The sequence below is a fragment of the Lissotriton vulgaris genome, chromosome 9, assembly GCF_964263255.1.
Source record: "Lissotriton vulgaris chromosome 9, aLisVul1.2, whole genome shotgun sequence".
In the NCBI taxonomy this organism is placed as follows: Eukaryota; Metazoa; Chordata; class Amphibia; order Caudata; family Salamandridae; genus Lissotriton; species Lissotriton vulgaris.
Genome location: NC_141697.1, coordinates 1,060,647,242 through 1,060,672,902, shown reverse-complemented (window position 1 = coordinate 1,060,672,902; position 25,661 = coordinate 1,060,647,242). Strand labels below are relative to the sequence as shown.

Here is a 25,661-nt window from a genome sequence, read left to right as displayed (position 1 = left end):
TTGGCACATCAATGATAGCATGCATCTTTTTGATGCAGCCAAGCAAATAATAAAAGAGATATTGTTTTGTCACTCAGAGATTTGACAGTTAGGGCCCCATTTAGAGTTTTGTGGATGGGATACCGTGTCTAATCGTGATGGATGTCCAGTCTGCAAAATTACCATAGGGCATATTGTACTTATAATACAGTGGATGGGCACCAAGCACATTTATGAAAGAGTATCCCATCTGCTGAACTCTAAAAAAGGCCCTTAGTTCCTAATGAACAATGAGGGCAACTGTTGACCATGGAAGTACTAGCAGTCTGCTTGGACACCATTTTTTTCAATGTGTAATTGAGTTATGTTTGCATACCTTCACAGGTCACTGCCATTCTGTACTGCAACATCTTCTTAACGTTGACACTCATTGTAGAATGCACATTTAAATATTCTGTCATCCACTCAGACCAAAAATCAGATGCTCTCTATCTGTGCACCCCATGGTATGGGTCATTTAACTCATATATGAAAGAATATACGCTGGCTAATAGGGCACCAAGTTCAACTATAGTTTTACTTTATTTTCAGCCCAATCACTCAATCATTTATATAGGGTCGCGGATCACCCAAGAGGGTCTCAAGGCGCTAGAGAAGCTAACTGCTATGCAAAGGCTTGTTCATTCGAACAACCAGGTTTTTAGTTCTTTCCTGAATTGCTGGATCAAAGGTGCATTCCTGAGGTGTAGGGGGAGGTCGTTCCCAGCCTTGGCCGGCAAGTGAGAGAAGGAACATCCAATACGCTGGGTTCAGCGGATCCTGGGGGTCTATATGAGGAACAGGGACGCTGAACATAGGTGTCTGGTCATTGGTGGCGAGTGAGGTGTTTCTTGATCTATTCATGTCCTTCATGTGTAGGGCTTTGTATGTGTGGGTCAGCATGTTGAACTAGCATCTCTTCTGGATTTGGAGCCAGTATAGCTTAATGAGGTGGAGTGTGCTGTGGGTCCTTCTTTGGAGGTCGAGAATGAGTCTTGCCACTGAGTTCTGCATTGTCTTTAATCTCTTTAAGAGACAAGCGGTGCTTCCAAAGTAGAGTGTGTTACCATAGTCCAGTCTGCTGGTGAAGAGGGCCTGGGAGACGGTCCTTACGGTGTTGACTGGGAGCAATCTGAGGATCTTGCGGAGCATGTGTAGGGTGTAAAAGAAGGCATTTGACACTGCGTGGACCTGTTCCTTCATAGACAGCTTGGTGTCTAGGATGATACAGAGGTTGTGGGAGTGGTCTGTCGGAGTGGGGGGGTGGCCAGAGTTCCGTGGCGAGGTGTTGGTCCCAAAGATGAGGACTTCCACAAACATTATTTTGGAATCACACCCTCTTTTCCCCACATAATGAAAGTAATGACTACTTAGGCACTGTTGACTATGTTGCTTCTTTGATAATACCACACATCAGTGCATATTGAATGTAGCTGCATACGTCTCTGGGTAATTTTGGGGGTGTCCGGTGTTTCTCTTTGAGTTTCATATGCAAGCTGTGGGTACATATAATATAAAGCTATGTGGAAAGCACACAACATTGCCTTACTCAACTACCAGGTTCAGAAAATGATATTTTCTCACCTCCAAAAAGCACTGATAAGCACAGTCTATTATGAAGGGTGAACCTGTTCAGTAAAGAGAATTCTATGCCCATGCAATTCTAGAGGACCCTAAGCCCTTTCATATTTATGCCATCATTAGCATATGTCAGATTGACGAATGTTAGGTACATCAAACCTTGATCTCAAGATACACAACATGACCACTGCTGATCTGTGCAAAATCATATTGCACACCAGTAAGAGTCCTGGTATTTCCTATCAGTGTTGTAATCATGTAAGCAATAACTTTAATAACACTTTGCTGTTGTGGCACTAAGAAAATCTGGTCTGTGGAATTTGTATCATGACAAATGCTCTTCTCATAAAGTGGTGCAATTAAGAGTTGGTCCCATCGAAGGGAATTATAGTTTGTGTAGAGAGAGGCACATGCAACAAATATCTCCCATAAATTATCTAGAGAAAAAGCTTCAGATGAAAGAGCAGGAATTTCTCATTGTGATCTTTGTTCAAACGGTATCAAATACCATTACATATGGTTGAATGAATGAAATGTTTGTAATCTAGATTGGTAGAAGAAGAATAAAGTTAGATGTCTACAGAAATATTGACTCTGATCAATACTTTTATAGAAATTATACTCGCCATGTAGACCCATTGTCTTTGAAAAGTCACAGCTGCAGGTTGGGACTTGTGACATTTTTTTAATAACCTGTTATAGAGCTGGAATATTTAAAAGATAACGACTCAGCAATACAAAAGGTATTCATTAGATATTTCCCTCTGGGAAGTGGATGCTACAAGGGATGACTGCCAAAAACCGAAATAGCTGGTGCATTCTGTCCTGCTGCTTCCTGTTGCTGAGCTTGTGCCTTCTCTAAATTACTCCTGACCATTTCATTGTATCACCTACATTTGGCTCTAACTGGAAATGGATCTGGATGATCCCAATATGTTCTGGTTAATAATAATATGCCTATTGCAGCCATTAACTGCTAGGTCTCTCAGTTTATTTTCAACAATCGTTTATTTAATAAAATTGAGAACAACGGGGCATATGTATCAAAGAATGGTTTTGAAATTTTCAAATTGCGATTTTTAGAGAATCACTATTTGAGAATCACAAAACGAGATGTAATTAAAAATTAGCAAATATTTTGCAATTCTTTGGCATTCCTTAATTGCGACTTGCAAGTTGGGAGTCTCAATTGAGGAATGGCTTCCCATTCTATGATTGGGAATTGCATGCGCAATTTGCGAGTACCCAATAGGTACTCGCAAATTGAGCATGCAATTTCAAGGGTGCAAGGGCTCCAAATGGACACCCTGTAGCACCCCTGAAATGTGCATGTGTGCACATGTGGTGTACCTACATGCCCTAAGGGCATGTATGTGCGCCAAATGGCACTTTGAAGAATGCAAAAAAGTTAATTTTTCAAAGAAATCACAAATATCCACCAACGTGAAGTTGGTGGTAATTTGCGATTTCTTAAGTCAAAATCGCACAACTTGGGTGCTTCCTACATTGCAATTAAGGAATCGCACTTTGCGATTCCTTAAATGCATTCACAAAATAGCGAATCGCAAATTTTGCGATTCCCTATTTTGTGAGGGCCTTTTGGGATGATACATTCCAAAAGGTTTTTTCCCGTTCACAAACGGGTAGGCCCTTTTGCGAACGGGAAAAGGGCTTGATACATATGCCCCAATACTATGCCCATTTTGACAGTTACCACCCATGGGACTTGACTGCTATTAGGAGTAACAAAATGCAACCATTTTACAAAACAAAATCAAAGAGTTGTCTTATGGATCAATATTGGTACATTCAAATGTTGCCTATCTAATATGCGAGGACTGGTTGGCAATATAATTGGTTAGGGTGTAGCGTCTCTCTCTAGCAAAAAGTAGAAAGAAAGCACCACTTTAGTCACAATGTCTTTGAAAAGACAGAATGTTGCCACCTTGATGGTAATCTATGTGGTTGCATTTTTACCCAAGTGAAATCCGTACAGGAGGCAGTGCTCCCCTGTTCACAGAGGTAGGTGAAACATCGTTATTATTGTTTAGACACATGTCTATAAAACAATGTCCACTGTCCACACATTGACAATAAAACCACACTCCCTACCCCCGCCACCCTCCCCAAAGTCCTATAGATCAGCTTTTTAAAACGTACTCATACCCCTGCGTGACAAGCCTCAACAAAGGAACCAGCCTGTCGTCATGTTTACTGTTTCAGCCCTCCTCCTATATAATCAGCATGGTTCTGCCAGCCCTAAGCAATAATGATTTCTAACAATACTTCTAGCCCAAGCAAATTGTTAAATATTTTACTAACGCACAGGCCACATAAAAAAACTTCTTTATGAGAATTGCCATTGTCTCATTGCAATGCCATATATTTTAAAATCTGACACCGTAATCTACAAAAGTGCAAACATTCTGACAAGGGATGCACATTAAAATGTGCAAATATGTAAACCACATGTGCAGTTTTCAATAGAAGCAAAAAGTTCATCAAACTAATCCAATTTTTAAAAACTATAAATTCAACGTCACCCAACATTTTAATAGTGGCTGACGTAACTGGGGGCATGGCAATGTGGCTAAATAAGGGTACATCCTACGATTATCCCAGGACTCTAAAGTGTAACTTGCTGAGTGTTTTCTTGAAACAAAACAAAGATCCGCAGCCCTGGATTCTCTCCTACAGGCCTCTCTCAACTCCCCCTTTGAAAGGTAGGACGCACTTCCCATACACTAAATATTTCCATCTTCAGTAATGACCCAACTTTCAGCACTCTAGAACTAACTTGCGCAGTCCAATTTGGATCACTTCTTAATATTTTTATAGAAAAGAGGCTAGACACCTACGGCACCTCTGAGGTCCAAAGTTTATAACAAAAAAACGAATAGTAGCTTTATAGGCTAACACGTTCCAAGCCAACAGATTCACTTCCAGTTGTATTGATGGGCACATTGTGCATTTGGGGGGTCCTAGCAGTTTTTTCAGGCATTTACTCTCACACAACTCCCAACTTGCCTCTGTACCTAGGATCAACAATTCAACCCCATGCAAACATTTCGTTGAAATATTGCATTATAAGTGGTAAATACCAGGGACAGAGATGGTCCTCCATACGTGTCTTTAAATTTGATTAGGCCACCTACAGTGGAAAGGGCACAAGCCTTCACCATTTCTTTGAGCCGGGCCCAATGTGAATGTATTATTAAACATCATTACTAAATATTTATATGAGGTAACCACCCCCACCGTATTGTTACCTAATACCCACTTATATGGTTTCCACTTTTTTCCAAAGTTTAATATTTTAAGTTTTCGCTATAATAACCTTTAATTTATAGCCACAGAATAAAACCTATCCAACTTCCTCTGGAGGCCTACCTGTGTAAAGAACAAGTTACTTACCTTCGGTAATGCTTTTTCTGGTAGATACAGTATCTGCCTGTGGATTCCTCACCTTGTGAATATCCCCCTTGCGTCAGCAACGTACGGAAATTTTTTCGTAGCACACCGGCGTGGACGACGTCATAGGAGCACGGTATCGCGCGCGACTCCGTCTGATGTCACCGACTCCTTATTAGGCCTACGTCGGCGTGATGACATCAGTTCCGCCCTTTTTTCCATGCCTTCGAGGCACCCGGATGGACCAATGACAGTAGATATACAAATATACAGTGTACAAAGTTCATAAAAATCAAAACAGCACACATAGTGCGCAGCAAAGGCATAAATATCCCATTATATATACAAATATAAATATAAAACTACATATACTCAGGTATAGCAGAGTGGACAACGGGGAGGCGGGTGGGTCAGTGAGGAATCCACAGGCAGATACTGTATCTACCAGAAAAAGCGTTACCGAAGGTAAGTAACTTGTTCTTCTGATAGATACATATGCCAGTGGATTCCTCACCTTGTGAATAGATTCCCACAGCAGTCCCCACTCCCGGAGGAGGGTGTCCACCCTGCTACATCAAGAAATCTTGGAGGACAGAGCGCGCGAAGTGACCGTCCCTCGGAATCCAAGCAGTAATGCTTCGCGAAAGTTTGGAGGGAGGCCCAAGTCGTGGCCCTGCAAATGTCCTCAACAGGCACAACTCTAGACAATGCAGAAGTAGCAGACCTTGCCCTGGTAGAATGAGCTCTTATACCCTCAGGAGGGTCCTTACCCGCCAAGGAGTAGCAGATCTTGATGCACAGAATTATCTACCTGGAAAGTGTGCGCTTGTGCACCGCTCTACCCTTCCGGCAGCCAGAAAAACCAACAAACAGCTGGTCGTCCAACCGAAAGTCTTTAGTTCTGTCCTGATAAAAAGACACCGCCCTCTTAGGGTCCAGACGGTGCAGTCTCTCTTCCTCCTTGGAAGGGTGAGGGGGGGATAGAAGGTAGGAAGGGTAATGGACTGTCCTAGATGGAAGGGAGTTACCACCTTAGGCAGAAAAGCAGCCCTGGTCCTAAGAACCATTCGATCAGCATGAATGGTCAGGAATGGGGGCTTAGAACTAAGAGCTTGAAGCTCACTCACCACCCTTGCCGAGGTGATCGCAACTAAGAAGACCGCATTAAAAGACAAAAGCCTCACAGGATACTTGTGTAAGGGTTCGAAGGGAGAACCCATCAAGAACGTTAACACAAGATTTAAGTCCCATTGAGACACAATAAAAGGAGAAGGAGGGAACTTATTAGTGAGGCCCTTCAGAAACCTCAAAACCACTGAAGATTTAAAAAGAGACAGCTGATCTGGCAAACAGAGAAATGCCGACAACGCCGAAAGGTAACCTTTGACTGTAGCAACAGCAAATCCTTGCTGTGCCAAAGAAAGAGCAAACTGGAAAAATATCGGATAAATGAGCCCTCAAAGAGTCAATAACCTTCTCCCTACACCAAACAACAAATTTAGCAAATTTAGACCATCTATACGAATAGATGGACTTGGTGGAGTCACGCCTGGCTAAAAGAATGACATCCACCACATCGTGAGGGAGAGAAAAGGAAATCAGGTTGCCCCGTTCAATCTCCAGGCATGAAGGTGTAATGTCTGGAGGTGGGGGTGTAGAACCTGCCTCTCCATCTGAGAGAGGAGATCTACCCTGAAAGGGAGATGGAGCGGCGGGTGAGAGGAGAGGTGGAGTAGGTCCGTGTACCACACCCTTCTTGGCCAATCCGGGGCGACCAATATGACTTGGGCCCGGTCCTGGCGAATCTTCCTCAGAACTCGAGGAATCAAGGGTATGGGAGGAAACGCGTAAAGGAGTTGACTTCCCCAACTCAACTGAAACGCGTAACCCAAAGCTCCTTACATCGGTTACTGGAGACTGCAGAATGACATGCAGTGATCATTCTCGCGAGTGGCGAACAGGCCCACCCGAGGAGTCCCCCACATCTGAAAGATGTCGTGAACAACCTCCGGATGGAGCCTCCACTCGTGATCGGCAGAGAACTGCCGACTGAGAATGTCTGCACGTACGTTCAGAACTCTGGCCAGATGATTTGCCATCAGACAAATCTGATGGTCCTGAACCCAGGACCAGAGACGCAGAGCCTCTCTGCAGAGACACTGCGACCCTACTCCTCCCTGCTTGTTGACATACCACATCGCGGTCGTGTTGTCCGTCAGGACCTGAACCGACTGACCGCAAAGGGAAGGGAGGAAGGCCTTGAGCGCCAGACGTATCGCCCGTAACTCTAGAAGGTTGATGTGAAGCAACCTTACCTCTGGAAACCAAAGACCTTTGACTTCCAGATACCCCAGATGAGCACCCCACCTTAGAGTGGATGCATCCGTTATCACTGTGGCCACCGATGGAGGCAGTTGGAAGGGCTTTCCTTGAGACAGATTGCCTTCCACGCCCTACCAAGACAGATCCGCTGCAGCTTCTTTGGAGATCCTCACAGACTCCCTGAGATCTCCGTTGTGCTGATACCACTGCCTGCGGAGGCACCACTGGAGTGCTCTCATGTGCCAGCGTGCATGGTTGACCAACAGAATGCAAGAAACCACCAGACCGAGCAGACGAAGGACCTTCAGGACTGGAACAACCGCTCCATTGTAGAATAAAGGAATCATTTCTTGTATGTCGCGAATCCTTTGAGGAGGAGGGAATGCACGACATACAGTTGTGTCCAGTACCACACCTATGAACAGGTTGTGCTGGGAGGGCACCAGGTGAGACTTGGGTACATTTATCGAAAAACCCAACCTGTACAAAAACTGAGTTGTCTCTTGCAGATGATGGAGCACCTTCTCTGGCGACTCCGCTTTGATCAGCCAGTCGTCCAGATACGGGAATACAGGTATCCCCGACCTCCTGAGATGTGCTGCCACCACTGCCATCACCTTGGTGAAAACTCGAGGCGCAGTAGTAAGTCCAAACGGAAGGACCGCAAACTGGTAGTGTTGCGAACCCACCGTAAAACGGAGATACTTCCTGTGCGACTTCAGGATGGGGATGTGGAAATAAGCAACCTGCAAGATGATTGACACCATCCAGTCATCTCCCAACAGCGCTTGAAGAACCTGTGCAAGAGTGAGCATCTTGAACTTTTCCTGTTTCAGATAGAAGTTCAAGATCCTGAGATCCAGGATTGGCTGAAGCCTGCCTTCCTTCTTGGGGATCAGGAAATACCGGGAGTAGCACCCCTGACCCCTCTCTTGCTCCGGAACCACCTCTATCGCACCCTTTCTGAACAGTGCCAGGACTTCTTCCTGCAGGAGAAGCAGGTGGTCCTCTGAACAATAACCTTGGCAAGGAGGGTAATTGGGACGGAACTCCTGAAAAGGAAGTGCTTACCCATTTTCTACGAGATTGAGAACCCAAAGATCTGATGTAACCGATTCCCAATCCCGTAGAAAATGAGTAAGCCGATCACCTACCGGACCCGCATGATCCGGAATGGCGGATCTAGGGCTGCTTTGCTGTTGTAGGTGGGGGGTGGGTATTAGAGGAGGAAGTAGAGGAGGAGGAGGCCTGACGTCCACGACCCCTCTGTCTACCTCTGTATGATTTATACAGAGGGTTCTGTTGCTGCTGCTGTTGTTGGCTTTGTTTGAAGGGACGAAAGGAGGACCTCCCAAAGCCCCTGAACTTCCTGGTGGTAGAGCCTTTTGCTTGCAGGCCCAAAGATCGAGCCATTGCCCGGCTTTCTTTGAACCTCTCCAATGCCGTATCCACTTTCTTCCCAAAGAGGCCAATGCCATCAAAAGGCAAATCCATAAGAGTAGCCTGAACGTCTGCGGAAAACTCTGAAGACTTTAGCCAAGCGGCTCTTCTGGTGGCCACTGAAGAACCCATCACCCTAGCCACAGAGTCCGCCGTGTCCATGCCACTCTGAATAACCTGGCGGGCCGCCGCCTGAGTGTCCAAGACAACCTCGTTGAAGTTTTTCCTGTCTTCCTCCGGAAGCTTAGCTGACAACTGCTTCACCGAATCCATTAAGGCATGAACATACCTTCCCAGTAGGCAGGTAGCATTAGTAGACTTCAAGGCCAAGCTACCCGAGGAGAAAACCTTTTTAGCAGCTTGATCCAATTTCTTGGAGTCCTTATTGTAGGAAGGTAGATACCTGACTATGGTTACCCCCAACTTTTTTTGCCTGGTGTTTTGCTGGTTTTCCGACTTAGTTGGCCTGGGACCCTGCCAATCAGGACCCCAGGCCCACTGCTCACTCTCTAAAATTGATTCCATGTACCTTAGGTACATTTCTAATTGGTACTGGGCCGCCTTATCAGACCCTGTAACTCAGGGCATAGGTGTACCCAGGGCCTACCAGGGGCTGAAGCATGTATTATGCCACCCCTGGATGGCCATCTAAATCTGACACAACTGGCTGCACGACAGCTGGGGCAAGGTGGTGTAATCACCCTTTGCTTTAGATATAGTATACCTATATCTAACCCTAAAAATGGACACACAGATTCCTATCAGTCACTCCTATGGCAGGCCTTGACAATCCTGAAGGCAGAGTGCTTGGAATCGTGTGAAAGGAGGCTCTGGCATGAGCTGAGCCCGTTTGCAGCTTGCCGAACCAAGTCCTAATAGCTGTTCCATGATAACGCATACCATATACTCTTAAGTGCATTATAATCCTCGCGGTTAAATGCTATCTCTGGTATTGCTTTATCAAAACATGTCGAGTAAGGTGCCATACCAATTAGAATACTAACCCCTCGCCAATTCTGGCGACGGGGTTAGCATTCCACCCTTCTAGAGGGACACGACATGTATGTAACTGTGAACCCCGGTTAAAGTTAACTGAAGCCTCAGCTCCACAAAATGGATGCTGCCACCACAGACACGAGTCTGACCTCCTGCTGCTGGGAGTCCTTCCAGCGAGGAGAGCTTGGACAAAGGGTTTCCTGTCAGGGGCGGTGCTAGCACCATCCCAGACAGGGTTTTTTGTATCCTGGGTAGGCAGGGCTTTACAGGAAGGTGACTGCAGAGTGGCACCCCGGTGCTCACTACGCATCTGCCGGCTAGAACCAGTTCCAGGGGCACACCAGCCCCTGGCCTGGGGAAAGTCCGGCATGGGAGAGGGGTGTAACCACCCCCCTTCCTGGTCCCACCCCTAGGGCAGGACCTAGTCGCGTACCCACCCCTTTCTTTAGGATAAAGGCAGGAGCGGGACCCTTCCAAATTAGATCATCTTTGAATCAAGAAACTACTTTCTACAAAAGGAACTCTCGACTTCTTCTCAAGATTTCTCCCTTGTGGCTAAGGAGTAGTCACCCTGCATCCGCAGACACCATCTAAGAACTCTGCGGTTTGCTGCACATCCTTCCTCAGGAATCCGACCGACCAGCACGACGAGACTCGGCTACCCTGGCACCTCTGACCTCTACCTACCTCTACAGCTAAGCTGAGAACTGTAGGTGCGACGAGATCTCGAGGGACCGGCCATCATCAGAACTGCACGACTTCTATCCAGCACGACCGCCGAGGGATCCTCTGGTGAGTGCTTTGGGGTCCGAGAAGCCCCGACCCTGAGCAGCTCCAGCACCGAAGTCCAGCCTCCCAGCATCTCCACGATCTGCGTGGGGCCCTTCTGCTTTTTGCTGCTCACCGCGTTGTTTGGCTACTAGCCCGCTGGCTTGTGGCCTTCTTAACGACGCCCAACGACATCACTGCTGCTGGTCTGGTTGCTCCAGACTGGCCCTTGCTCCCTTCCAAAAGAGGAGCACCTCGGACCCTCCTGGTCCACTTTAGACGCCATTTTAGGTCCACCGCGTGGGCTTGAATTTGCCAAGACTTGTTGCCCCAATCCTGGGTCCAGCGACGTCAACAGCATCATCCATCGTGGGACAGCTCGCACCTCCATCCTGGTCGCCGACAACGCCTCCTGGTACGTGAGACTGCAGAGCCCAGCGTCGCCCACTCACCTAGTCGAGGTGACTACCATCCGGTGCCCTCCTGGTGCCACCTGACTACTGACTAGTAGTCACGAACTTGGTCCCCTCTGCTTTCAGGTGTCATCCATCTTCGATCCAGGCTTGGATCACTCGAACAATCTTCACTGGTCGCCTGCCTGCAACTCCTTTTCTTCAGGCTCCTGGTCCGTCTACGAGGATTCCCGACGTCTTTCGAGACCTATGCAGCTGCAGCCCCTGGGCTAGGTAACTTCGGCATTTCGGTGCCCCAGCATAGCCTCACTATCCAAGGGTCAGGATCCACTGTCGTTTTCGACCTACCTTATCGGGTTCGCCCGAGGACACTAACTTTGTCTTTACTAGCTCCCATAGACTTTGTCCCGCATCCCGCGTGAGAGTGCACACTCTGCACCCGAGTCCCCTAGGCCTCCTACTAGTAATCTGAAGGTTCAGTAACGTAGTCCTAGCGATTCCAAAGCCTATTAGTACAGTACTTACCTGCTAGTAATTTCGCATTCCACTTTTAGAGTATATGGTTTTTCGTGCCCCTCGGGCATTTGTGTAAATTGTGCAACTTAAAGTATTTTCGTAAGAGTTTTGTTGTGTGCTTAGTACCCTGTCCTCATAAAGAGTACAGGGCTGTTGTGATCTAAATAAATACACTGTTTATTTTCATAACACTTGTGTGGTGTCCTTTCACTTGGTGTTCAAGGGGTATATGTGATGGTATAACAGCTGGCTTAACACGCCCTCTAGAGTTTAGCCCGAAGACTGCTCGTATCCACGCTACTAGGATAGCTGGTCTATAAGGTTGACTTACAACCAATCACCATAAGGGTTGTTTGGACTGATACAAAGTGTTCACTAGAATAGTGAACATTATATATCAGGCCAACTTCTCACATTGGTGAGCAGCGGTTGGGATTTGAGCTTGCTGTTGTTTTACCACACGTATCCTAAGAATATCTTGTGAAAGATCACAGAAGTACTTCAGGTACATATAACTTAGCTTAGAATACTCTGAGTTCTAATGAACCAGCTGTTGTAGCTCCTCAAGGCTTAGCACACCTTGGCTACAACTCTTAGCAAGGGATCAGTAGGCAAACATATAGTGTAGGTAGGTGCATCACTTACACCACACTAGAATCAGCATGTCAGACAAAGGAGGAAACTCTGAGTCTCCCCTTGTGTCAGTGGACCCTCCACAGGTCGCTTCCAGATATGCTGCTCTTAGCTTCCAGGAGATGAGACAAGTGTGTACCTCCAGGAAACTAAAACAGGGGTCTAACCCCACAATTCCTTTTCTGATTGGTCTCTTAGAGACTTATGATGCTAGGAGGGCTGGTAATACAGATCCTTCTCATCCAGATGGGAACATGCCCCCCCTAGAGGGAACCTCAGGTGACCCTGACCTTATCCATCTCTCTGCAGAAGGTGAAGAGGAGGATGAGGATCTAGAGCCATCTGAGGACGAGGCAGACAAAGGTCCAGAAGTAGTTATCCAGCTAACTAGGGACAACTTAAGCAGGCATGAGAATGGCACTAGGAGACCCCTGGGGCCCCTCTCAGGCCAGCTTAACATTGGGAATGGACGAGTTAGGTCTCTATCCAGAGGCTCTAACAGATCCATTCGAACCAATGGCTCTCAGGCCTCTTCTCAAAGAGGGATGACATTCCCTCAGAGGAGAGTATATGAAGCCAAAGTAAGGGAAGTCAATCTGAGGATTGAAAGGGAAGAACTTGCCTTGGCCAAAGAGAGACTTGCCTTTGCTAGAGAGCAAGAATTGAGTGGGACAAATCCCACTGGTGGCAGCATTCTCCCAAGAAAAAAAGACAGGAGTTTAGACACTAGACACCTGAGTAAGATAGTGCCCCCCTTTAAACAAGGGGATGATATCCACAAATGGATGACTGCTTTGGAGAGGGCTTGCACTGTACAGTGTGTCCCCCAGAGTCAGTGGGCAGCTATCTTGTGGCTCTCCTTTGAAGGCAAAGGTAGAGATAAGCTCCTCACTACTAGAGCTGAGGATGCTAATAATTACCAAGTCCTGAAGAATACACTGGTTGATGGGTTTGGTTTAACCACTGAACAGTACAGGTTGATGTTCAGAGATACCCAGAAAACTCAGTCTCAGGATTGGACTGACTTTGTTGATTGTGCCACTAAGGCTTTTGAAGGCTGGCTACTGGGAAGTAAGGTTACTGATTTTAAAGGATTGTACAATCTAATTATGAGAGAGCAAATCTTAAGTAATTGTCAGAACCAGTTATTACACCAACACCTGGTAGAATCTGATCTGACCTCTCCACAAGAATTGGGTAAGAGGGCAGACAAATGGGTCAGAACCAGGGTCAGGCCTAAGAACCAGGGTGGTGACCAAAAGAAGGAATCAACCAAGCCTCAAGAGAAGGGTGGGAATAAATCTTCTGATCAAACCACAGGGCCCAAAAATTCCTCTGAAAAGGGTGGGTCCCAAACTTCTCCCAAAACCCAAAAGAAACCTTATTGTCATGCCTGCAAACAGGTAGGCCATTACAAAACTGACAGCAGTTGTCCCAAGGCCAACAACAATAAGGAGAACATACCCCCAAGTAATACTCCCAGACCTCCTGTTACCACTAGTGGTAATCCCCCAGGTGGTGGCAGTGCCCCCAAGAATGTGGTGGGCATTACTTTGGGAAACCAGGAGGATTATGGCCTAGCCAGATCCCCTAACAACACTCTTGTCTGTGAGACTGGCATGGGGTTTGCCAACTTCACTACTGGTTCCCACATTTTGTGAAAGTATAGACAAGAGCCCTTTATCAATGGTCAGAAAGTTGAGGCATACAGAGACACAGGGGCCAGCATCACCATGGTGATTGACCATCTGGTCCCCTCTGCTCAACTGACCCCTGGTTTTCTTTATCAGGTGACAGACGTTCATGGAGTGAAAAGAAGGCATCCCATGGCAGTAGTCGAGCTCAGTTGGGGTAATGTCACAGGGCCCATGAGAGTGGCAGTGACAGATAACCTACCTGTAGATTGCTTACTGGGGAATGACCTGGAACTCTCAGCATGGGCTGAGGTGGAGCTAGAAACTCACTCCAGGATGATAGGCCTACCCAGAAAGGTTAGTGGGGCAGTAATAGCTACAGCCCCAGTCCAAGCACCATTCCTCCCTGAAAAGGTTGGAAGAGCAGTGGTAGCCACTGCCCAGGCTCAGACAGACTTTCCTGAACAGGATAGGAGGGCTGTGACAGTCACAGCCCAAACACAGACTGAGTGCCCTCCTGAAAAGGTTGGTAAGGTTGAAATGGTCTCAGCCTCTACTCAGACAGATAGTGGGGTTGTGAAGCCTGAAACAATGGATCACTCCACCCAAACTGAGAGCATTGAAGAGGAAGAAAAGTCTTCCCCCTCCCAGACACTAGGAGAGAGCCAGCCTCCTCAGGGAACTGACTCTACCCCTGGTGAAGGAACTGCCCCAGAGGTAGTCAGGCCTAGCCTGGCAGAGCCCCTGATGGCAGTGGACCCTTCCCAGGTGGGACCCAGTCTGGAGCAGGTAGCCTGCACCTCTCAACCCTGCCTCCATCAGCCCAGGGCTGTAAAGGTCAGGAAGGCCAGTGGTGGACCCCAAAGGGCCCCCTGTCCAAAAACCCCCAATCAGCAGATTAGGATCACTGAAGCTAGTAGTCCTAGCCAAGTGAAAATAAAACACACTCCTGAGTGATCCCCCTTAAACTTAGTTAGGGAACTCCCACAGCTGGACACTGCTGGGCACAGCCAAACCTGGGGCCTAAAAACCCCAAACCTGACCTGTCCCTCCAGTAAGCCAAACAGAGGGACTCAGCCTCCAGCTTTAGGTAGCCAGAGGTTGACCGTGAGAGATCATAACAACTCAGTACTGGAAAGAAAGGCACATATGGTGGATAGTGATTGGAGGAAGTTGAGCCCAACAGTAGTGGAGTCTCACTTCAGTACTCCATTCCCACACCAGCCTTTTACTTTGCCAAAGCACACCCCAGGTAGTGATTCCCTATGGTGGAGACCCTCAGATACCCTTAGGGTGAGGGGTTGCTTAGTGGACCATGATACAGGGGGTAACCATGCCAGTGCATGTACCACCTCATATGGCCACTCAGGCAATATAGGCTTACCTGATCAAGGATAGCCTTATCTCCTTTCGTTTGGGGGGGGGGGGGGGGTGTAGGAAGGTAGATACCTGACTATGGTTACCCCAACTTTTTTTGCCTGGTGTTTTGCTGGTTTTCCGACTTAGTTGGCCTGGGACCCTGCCAATCAGGACCCCAGGCCTACTGCTCACTCTCTAAAATGGATTCCATGTACCTTAGGTACATTTCTAATTGGTACTGGGCCGCCTTATCAGACCCTGTAACTCAGGGCATAGGTGTACCCAGGGCCAACCAGGGGATGAAGCATGTATTATGCCACCCCTGGATGGCCATCTAAATCTGACACAACTGGCTGCACGACAGCTGGGGCAAGGTGGTGTAATCACCCTTTGCTTTAGATATAGTATACCTATATCTAACCCTAAAAATGGACACACAGATTCCTATCAGTCACTCCTATGGCAGGCCTTGACAATCCTGAAGGCAGAGTGCTTGGAATCGTGTGAAAGGAGGCTCTGGCATGAGCTGAGCCCATTTGCAGCTTGCGGAACCAAGTCCTAATAGCTGTTCCATGATAACGCATACCATATACTCTTAAGTGCATTATAATCCTCGCGGTTAAATGCTATCTCTGGTATTGCTTTATCAAAACATGTCGAGTAAGGTGTCATACGAATTGGAATACTAACCCCTCGCCAATTCTGGCGACGGGGTTAGCATTCCACCCTTCTAGAGGGACACGACATGTATGTAACTGTGAACCCCGGTTAAAGTTAACTGAAGCCTCAGCTCCACAAAATGGATGCTGCCACCACAGACACGAGTCTGACCTCCTGCTGCTGGGAGTCCTTCCAGCGAGGAGAGCTTGGACAAAGGGTTTCCTGTCAGGGGCGGTGCTAGCACCATCCCAGACAGGGTTTTGTGTATCCTGGGTAGGCAGGGCTTTACAGGAAGGTGACTGCAGAGTGGCACCCCGGTGCTCACTACCCATCTGCCGGCTAGAACCAGTTCCAGGGGCACACCAGCCCCTGGCCTGGGGAAAGTCCGGCATGGGAGAGGGGTGTAACCACCCCCTTCCTGGTCCCACCCCTAGGGCAGGACCTAGTCGCGTACCCACCCCTTTCGTTAGGATAAAGGCAGGAGCGGGGACCCTTCCAAATTAGATCATCTTTGAATCAAGAAACTACTTTCTACGAAAGGAACTCTCGACTTCTTCTCAAGATTTCTCCCTTGTGGCTAAGGAGTAGTCACCCTGCATCCGCAGGCACCATCTAAGAACTCTGCGGTTTGCTGCACGTCCTTCCTCAGGAATCCGACCGACCAGCACGACGAGACCCGGCTTCCCTGGCACCTCTGACCTCTACCTACCTCTACAGCTAAGCTGAGAACCGTAGGTGCGACGAGACCTCGAGGGACCGGCCATCATCAGAACTGCACGACTTCTATCCAGCACGACCGCCGAGGGATCCTCTGGTGAGTGCTTTGGGGTCCGAGAAGCCCCGACCCTGAGCAGCTCCAGCACCGAAGTCCAGCCTCCCAGCATCTCCACGATCTGCGTGGGGCCCTTCTACTTTTTGCTGCTCACCACGTTGTTTGGCTACTAGCCCGCTGGCTTGTGGCCTTCTTAACGATGCCCGACGACATCACTGCTGCTGGTCTGGTTGCTCCAGACTGGCCCTTGCTCCCTTCCAAAAGAGGAGCACCTCGGACCCTCCTGGTCCACTCCAGACGCCATTTTAGGTCCACCGCGTGGGCTTGAATTTGCCAAGACTTGTTGCCCCAATCCTGGGTCCAGCGACGTCGACAGCATCATCCATCGTGGGACAGCTCGCACCTCCATCCTGGTCGCCGACAACACCTCCTGGTCCGTGAGACTGCAGAGCCCAGCGTCGCCCACTCACCTAGTCGAGGTGACTACCATCCGGTGCCCTCCTGGTGCCACCTGACTACTGGCTAGTAGTCACGAACTTGGTCCCCTCTGCTTACAGGTGTCATCCATCTTCGATCCAGGCTTGGATCACTCGAACAATCTTCACTGGTCGCCTGCCAGCAACTCCTTTTCTTCAGGCTCCTGGTCCGTCTACGAGGATTCCCGACGTCTTTCGAGACCTATGCAGCTGCAGCCCCTGGGCTAGGTAACTTCTGCATTTCGGTGCCCCAGCATAGCCTCACTATCCAAGGGTCAGGATCCACTGTCGTTTTCGACCTACCTTATCAGGTTCGCCCGAGAACACTAACTTTGTCTTTACTAGCTCCCATAGACTTTGTCCCGCATCCAGCGTGAGAGTGCACACTCTGCACCCGAGTGCCCTAGGCCTCCTACTAGTAATCTGAAGGTTCAGTAACGTAGTCCTAGCGATTCCAAAGCCTATTAGTACAGTACTTACCTGCTAGTAATTTCGCATTCCACTTTTAGAGTATATGGTTTTTCGTGCCCCTCGGGCATTTGTGTAAATTGTGCAACTTAAAGTATTTTTGTAAGAGTTTTGTTGTGTGCTTAGTACCCTGTCCTCATAAAGAGTACAGCGCTGTTGTGATCTAAATAAATACACTGTTTATTTTCATAACACTTGTGTGGTGTCCTTTCACTTGGTGTTCAAGGGGTATATGTGATGGTATAACAGCTGGCTTAACACGCCCTCTAGAGTTTAGCCCGAAGACTGCTCGTATCCATGCTACTAGGATAGCTGGTCTATAAGGTTGACTTACAACCAATCACCATAAGGGTTGTTTGGACTGATAGAAAGTGTTCACTAGAATAGTGAACATTATATATCAGGCCAACTTCTCACACTTATCTCCAGTAACCTGGGGAAAAGAACCTGCAGACCTGTTCGAACAAGCGGCCTGCACCACCAGATTTTCCGGCGAAGGATGAGAAGTCAAGAACTCAGGGTCACCAGGTGCCACCCTATAACGTCTAGCCACTGATCTGGACACTGCAGGTGCAGACAAAGGCTTTTTCCAAACCTCTAAAATCGGTTCAGTCAGAGCCTCCGTGAATGGCAGAGTCAGCTCAAGAACCGAAGATGGCGAATGCAAGACTTCCGTGAGGATATTTGATTTGAACTCCACTGTAGGCAAAGTCAAATTTAGCAATTTAGCAGCCTTTCTGATAACTACATGGTATGGCATCACATCCCTAGAGGGTGCATCCAAAACCACAGGCAACCTCCATTCTGGAGAAAGTTCCAGGCTACTTGCACTTTGCAGATCCTCAAATCAATCCTCCTGCTCCTGAAGCTCGCCTTCCTCCACTTCAGGTTCCCCATACTCCTTCTCCTCTAAGAGAAGCTGGGCTCTACGCCTCGACCACACCAGACGAACTGAAGTCGTCGGATCCAGTAATGACTCCGACGGAGTCGGAGCCGGCGTCGAGCGAGGAACTGGAACAACAGGTGGTTGAGAAGATGGAACCGGCGTCGAACTCCGATCCAAATCCCGAGGTCGCTCCGGAGCCGGCGAAGCCGTGTGCGGAGTCGCTGACCTCGGTGGCGCCGTGACGAGCCAAGGAGGATATGGCGCCGGCATAAATGGTAGAAAAGGCGCCGGAGCATAAGCTTGGGGAACACCCAAGTTATATGACAAGGGACCCATGGGACCCGCAGGCGCTCCAGAGGGGTACATTGCCCTCACATAAACACCAAACATGGCATTTAGGAAATGCGAAGGGTTCTGACCAGGACCAGGAAAGGGAGGGTACGAACCCAATGGCTGCTCCGATGGAGGCTGCTCCGGATTCAGCTCCTCTTGACCCTTTTGACCTTCCAGACCTGGCAAGAGTCGGTGTCTGAGGATCCACGACCTCTTCATGCTCCGAAGACTGTCCCGAAACCGGATTCGGTTCTAGCTCCGGATCCGGAGAATGCTCTGGAGACCGTACCGGTGAGGCTCCACCTTCAGGAGAAGGAGACACAAAGTCCTTATGTCTTCGAGAAGACTTCCTCTTCGAGTCCGACGACCCCGAATGATGCCTAGAACTATGCTTCTTCCTCTTGTGTTTTCTCTTTGAGGATCCCGAAGCATGCCCAGAAGCCGACTTCGACGCTGACTCCGATCTGGCACTCGACCTCGCTCTCGACCTCGATCGCGACCTCGATCGCGATTTCGACCTTGACTTCGGCTTCGAGCTGGAGTGTCTAGATCTTGATCTCGAAGATCTCTTGGCTTCTGTACCTTTAACTTTGGCCAGCAGAAGTTTTGCCTCCCGTTCTCGCAGAGCCTTTGGATTCATCTTAAAGCAGGATCGACAGCCCTTGACATCATGATCCGAACCCAGACACCATAAGCAATCTTCGTGTGGATCGGTAATCGAAATCATCCGGGCACACGAGCCGCACTGCTTGAACCCCGTCTTCCTCGACGACATCTTCGACGAAGAACAGAAACAGAAACACACAAATAGATACAAAGTCACTATCTGAATCTCAGAAGATCCCAGAAAACGTTAGCGTCGACGACGCGGAAAAAAGGGAACTGATGTCATCACGCCGACATAGGCCTAATAAGGAGTCAGTGACGTCAGACGGAGTCGCGCGCGATGCCATGCTCCTATGACGTCGACCACGCCGGCGTGCTACGAAGAATTTTCTGAACGTTGCTGACGCAAGGGGGATATTCACAAGGTGAGGAATCCACTGGCAGATGTATCTATCAGAAATCTAAAATAATCAAGTCATCCGCATGAAGTAACATAAACAAAGTGAATCCAACAAGGGAAGGGGAAAGAGTGATCAATAGTTGTAGAAGCACTCAGTGTTTTTAAAGATACCCCTCACACACCAAAAGGCCGCTTGGTGTCATGCTTCATCATCGGGGTCTTCGCACCCCTCTATCGGGATGCGGCGTGCTGCGACCTACGACTACGCGGGAGCACTTGCGGTGTTGACTATGTGTGGTGTCCAGTGTGTGGGGTATATTATGAGTGAGTGGGGGGGTGTGTAGTGAAAATATTAAAAAGTACCTGGCACTAGAGTATGAAAAGAATTTTTTTTATTCTGAACTCTGGCTGGTACTGTTAAAAGAAGTGCAGGTCGAGGTCTAAGTTGTATAATGAACTAGACCTCTGGTGTGCGTTGTTGTCGACATGTTTCGGAGACAAGCTCCTTCCTCAGCTCCTTCCTCAGGATGGGGGCACAACCTCCCCTCCCTACTCACGTCTTGTTTAGAAAAAATAGTGTATTTACAGAAAAGTGAATTTATAATTATAGGCTAAGTGTGCCTACAGCGGTCTGCTACAAGCACAATGACCTGTAGAAAGACAAAAATCACAACTAATGGTTACCCATGTAGCGGGTAGTTCAAACAGGTGCAGTCACCAGGAACCATACCATTTGCTTATTTTATAAGCCTATTAAAAACGGACTACCAACACATACAACATAAAACACATAAAGTACTAGGGTGTACTGTAAGATGTATTCCTACTTGTGAAGCTTCTTTGTAGGCTTCATGAGCATAATCAGGACGTCGGGGTGTTGCTCCTTTGGCTATCTGTGGTGGAGAATGATGTAGTTGTAATCATTCATTCTATCACACTTACGTTTGTAGAGGATTGTCACTGGTCGTATTTGCTTAGTTTGTTCTGTATCATACTCACAAGAACAGGACTCGCTGGTCGCCGTCTTAACCCGCACGCTGCTCCGCTGATGTGGAGTGAGGATGTGGTTAAGGATATTTATACCTTTTCATCCTAATTGGCGCAGGTAAGGGTGTGTTAATTAGGGGTGTTTTCCGGCTACTGATTGTATGTCCATGTATGGAGCATCCGCTTCTTGACCATACAGGGCTTACGTATGTGCTCAAGCGGGCGTCGACCTGGGAGTAGTGTCTGCATCATAGATCAGGTATAGACGGCGCATGTGCACTATCGTTACAGCATACATCCATACATGCGTGAAGGTAGTAAGTGTTTTTCCACACGCATGCGCGATACACATACATATGTGTCGCTGCTTACTTCCATTTAGAACTGTTGGTCCTTTTTATAATGATAATTGACTCCAGGGTACATCATCATTAAGCCCATTCAGATGGGTCCCCAGTCTGAACACTCAACGTTGTTCCTTCTGGAAAAGGCCAGCCTCTGAGGGTAGTTGTTCTATGACCGTCCATTTCAAATCATTGACGCAGTGTTGTTGGGTCAGAAAATGCGTTGCCATTTTGGTTGTGCTTTTTTTGCACCTCACGTTGCTTTTATGTTCATTCATACGTGTTTTTATGGCTCTTGTGGTCATCCCCACATATTCCAGGTTGCATGGGCATTTGATCATGTAGATTACGTTTTTTGAGTTACAATTTGAGAATCTCCTTTGTTCCCATGTGGTGCCATTGCGAAAAATAAGTCTCGTACTTTTTTCTGTTAAATGGCAGCTACTGCAATTCCCGCAAGGGAAATGGCCCTGGATGCCAATCGATGGTTGAAGGGCTATTGTTGTCGGTCTCGGTCTTGTGTGTACCAATATATCTCTCAGGTTGCGTCCCCTGCGGTGTGCAAACATTGGTTTCTCCAAATCCAGTTTTCCACATGTTAATATTCGCCAATGTTTGTTTACAATTTTGGATACATCATTTGACAAGGTGTTGAATGTTGTCACACAGATTGGCCGCTTGTTCTCTGTGGGTTCCTTTGTTCTCTCCTCAAGTAATGCCTCTGTTGTTATTTTTTGCCCTCTTCATTGCTTTGTTGATGATTTTGTCGGGGTATTCTCGTTGTCTGAGTTTTACTTTGAGGTCGTTCGCTTGTTGTCTGAATTCGGACACCTCTGTACAGTTGCGCCTAAGGCGTAAAAACTGTCCATATGGAAGATTTTCCCGTAGATGTCTCGGGTGGAAGCTGTCGTATCTCAACAGGCAATTTCTGGAAGTAGGTTTGAAGTGAGTGGTGGTTTTCAGCACTCCTGCTTCTGCATAAATGTTCAAATCCAAGAAGACCAATGTCTCGTTTGAAATTGTGCTCGTGAATTTTAGGAAAGTGTTTTGGTTGTTTAACCATTCCAGAAAACTCTCCGCTGACTGCGGATCACCTTCCCAGATGACCCGGATGTCATCTATGTACCTCCTCCAACATTTTATATTGGCCCTATATGGATTTAGGTCATGGAGGATCTTGTTTGTCTCAAGATGGTGCACATAGAGACCGGCTAGGCTCGAAGCGAAGGTGCTTCCCATGCTAGTCCCATGGCATTGTTGGTAAAGCGTGGTTTTATACTGGAAAAAGTTTCTTTGTAAGGCCAGTGAAATGCATTCCAGAACCAAACCTCGTGGTGTTTGGTATTTCCAAGGTGTCGAAAACAGAACCTCCTCGATGATAACCAATGTTTCGTCATGAGGAAGGCTGGTATATAGGCTTTCCACATCTAGGGACATCAGAAGTTGGGTTTGTGGGTCAAAAGTTGTCTCTTGCAATAGTTGTAAGACTGCCTTAGTGTCCTTTAGGTAGGTGTTCGTGGCTTGCACTAAAGGTCGCAGAAAAGCATCCACGAATTTTGATAGTGGTTCTAGTATCGAGCCGATGCCCGATACTATCGGTCTGCCCGGGGGTTTGGTTAAGTTCTTATGTATTTTCGGAATACAATAAAAGTATGAGATGCGTGTTTTTTTCTGCTCAAGGAATTCTCCTTCCTTCTTACTTAGCCAATTGTGTGTTAGGCCTTCCTCAATCATACCTCCGATTCGCGTCCTGAGGTTTTCTGTTGGGTCCTCTTGTAGGACCATGTAGTTGCGTCTGTCTGATAGGAGTCTCAAACATTCATTGACGTAGTCCTCGATTGATTGTAGCACTATAGCTCCCCCTTTGTCTGCCGGTTTGATGACCAGGCTTCTGTCTTCGGACAGGGTTTTCAAGGCAATTTGTTCCTCCTTGGTTGTATTATGAAACGTCCGTGTGGTGGACGTGTTCAGTTTGTTAACCTCTGTCATTATGGCTTTTTCAAAGGCTAATAGCTCGAGAGGAAGTGTTGAGTCGGGAGGAGTAAAGGTAGATTTTGGTTTTAGACCGGTGTCTATTGTTGGGGCTTGTGGTGGTTTATCTTGGAAGAAAGCCTGTAGTTTTAGCTTCCGTACAAACTCTTGTATCTCCACGTTCATCTTGAAGATGTCCGGTCTCTGTGTTGGTACGAAACCTAAACCTTTGTTTAATACCTGTCGTTGTGTTCTTGTTAGTGGCTTGGAAGTCAGATTGACCACTAGGTCCCTCTCTGGTTGCTGGTTGAAGCTTGGTTGGGTAGGGAGCCCGTCATACTCCTGGTCTGCCATGGGTTCTCTTGGCCTTTCTCTTCCCAAGTCACATTGTTGCCTTTCCGGTTCTTTCCCGGTTTCCAGGGCGGGACCCTAAAAAAGGTTGTGGACCAAAAAAGCCTCCATTGAAGTCTGGATTCCATTGTGGATAGCCCTGAACATTAGAAGGGTGGTTAAACTGAAATGGTTGGAAAGGCGCTTGTCCCATGAATTGTGGATATTGGGGTTGGTATCCTCTCCACCCTCTTTGTCTTAGGAACTGTTGCCTTCTTTGCCTCCAACCACCTCTATTCTGACGATTTCCTTTTCCACCACTGGAATTTGAGCTGTTTGAGCTAGTGTCCGACCCATCACTATCAGTATCGTTATTTCTGTTCATGGATACATAATCAGCCCTAGTGTATGGGTACGCTCCTTCTGGTGTGAATTTGTCTTTATCTTTACTCAGTTTGTTGAGTTTGCTTTCTTTCAAGGTGAATTCAAATTCCGTCATTTGTTGATTGAGCTCGTCTAATCTGGCTTTTAAATCATCGGTTGATATATATGTCTTTAGTTTTACTTCAATCTTTTCAATTTCGATCTTGAGTTCTTGTGTTATTCTGGTTGCCGTTTTTATAATTAGGACCAACCAGTCCCTGGTGCAATGCCATGAGATCAATGACCACTCCTTTTTGAACTGCATGTCTGTCTGGAAGATGAAAGGTTAGTTTTTTACGATCAAACCAGGGGGGCCCATTTTGTTCCTCAGATACCCCGTCATTAACAGACCATGTAGGGCTGCCTTGATCTGATTACGTCTTAGTTTTACCAATTCATTCCAGTCGTTCATGCTCGGCCCGGTTTCAGGGTTGCTGAGTCCCTCAAAAGGGTTTGGTCCTGCTAAGATTCTGTCGATTTCTTCCTCGCCAAAGGTTAGGCCATGTTCGTCCTCCATATTTATTTGACCGCTGTGGCCTACAGTTTACCTAGTGTATGTGTTTATGTGTTGTGATGAGAGTCAAGGGTTGTACTCCTGCAGCTGCACGCTGCCTAGACCTTATCAAAAACAGTTGAGGGAGGTAGAGCAAGTCGTTGGATTCGTGCTCCACAGGGATAGTTACATAAACAAAGTGAATCCAACAAGGGAAGGGGAAAGAGTGATCAATAGTTGTAGAAGCACTCAGTGTTTTTAAAGATACCCCTCACACACCAAAAGGCCCCTTGGTGTCATGCTTCATCATCGGGGTCTTCGCACCCCTCTATCGGGATGCGGCGTGCTGCGACCTACGACTACGCGGGAGCACTTGCGGTGTTGACTATGTGTGGTGTCCAGTGTGTGGGGTATATTATGAGTGAGTGGGGGGGTGTGTAGTGAAAATATTAAAAAGTACCTGGCACTAGAGTATGAAAAGAAAACATTTTATTCTGAACTCTGGCTGGTACTGTTAAAAGAAGTGCAGGTCGAGGTCTAAGTTGTATAATGAACTAGACCTCTGGTGTGCGTTGTTGTCGACATGTTTCGGAGACAAGCTCCTTCCTCAGGACGGGGGCACAACCTCCCCTCCCTACTCACGTCTTGTTTAGAAAAAATAGTGTATTTACAGAAAGTGAATTCACTTTTCTGTAAATACACTATTTTTTCTAAACAAGACGTGAGTAGGGAGGGGAGGTTGTGCCCCCGTCCTGAGGAAGGAGCTTGTCTCCGAAACATGTCGACAACAACGCACACCAGAGGTCTAGTTCATTATACAACTTAGACCTCGACCTGCACTTCTTTTAACAGTACCAGCCAGAGTTCAGAATAAAAAAAATTATTTTCATACTCTAGTGCCAGGTACTTTTTAATATTTTCACTACACACCCCCCCACTCACTCATAATATACCCCACACACTGGACACCACACATAGTCAACACCGCAAGTGCTCCCGCGTAGTCGTAGGTCGCAGCACGCCGCATCCCGATAGAGGGGTGCGAAGACCCCGATGATGAAGCATGACACCAAGGGGCCTTTTGGTGTGTGAGGGGTATCTTTAAAAACACTGAGTGCTTCTACAACTATTGATCACTCTTTCCCCTTCCCTTGTTGGATTCACTTTGTTTATGTAACTATCCCTGTGGAGCACGAATCCAACGACTTGCTCTACCTCCCTCAACTGTTTTTGATAATCCGCATGAAGTAGACACGAAATATGTCTGCCACTCATTTTTGCAAAAAAGATTTAGAATTACCAAGGACACAGGGTAAATCTATGAGGAATAATGTGAGCAACATAGGAGAAAGGACAAAGTCCTGTTTTAGCCCATTGTCCAGCGGGATTCTAGAAGAAAGAGACCCATTTAGGTCTAGTTC

The 25,661-nt window shown here is 47.4% G+C and overlaps 1 protein-coding gene across 1 annotated transcript in view; it reads right to left on the bottom strand.

The window, feature by feature from the left end:
• Positions 1-25,661, bottom strand: part of DNAH1 (dynein axonemal heavy chain 1) — an 822,394-nt gene that overhangs the window by 139,383 nt on the left and 657,350 nt on the right. The gene's annotated exons all lie outside the window — the stretch shown is intronic.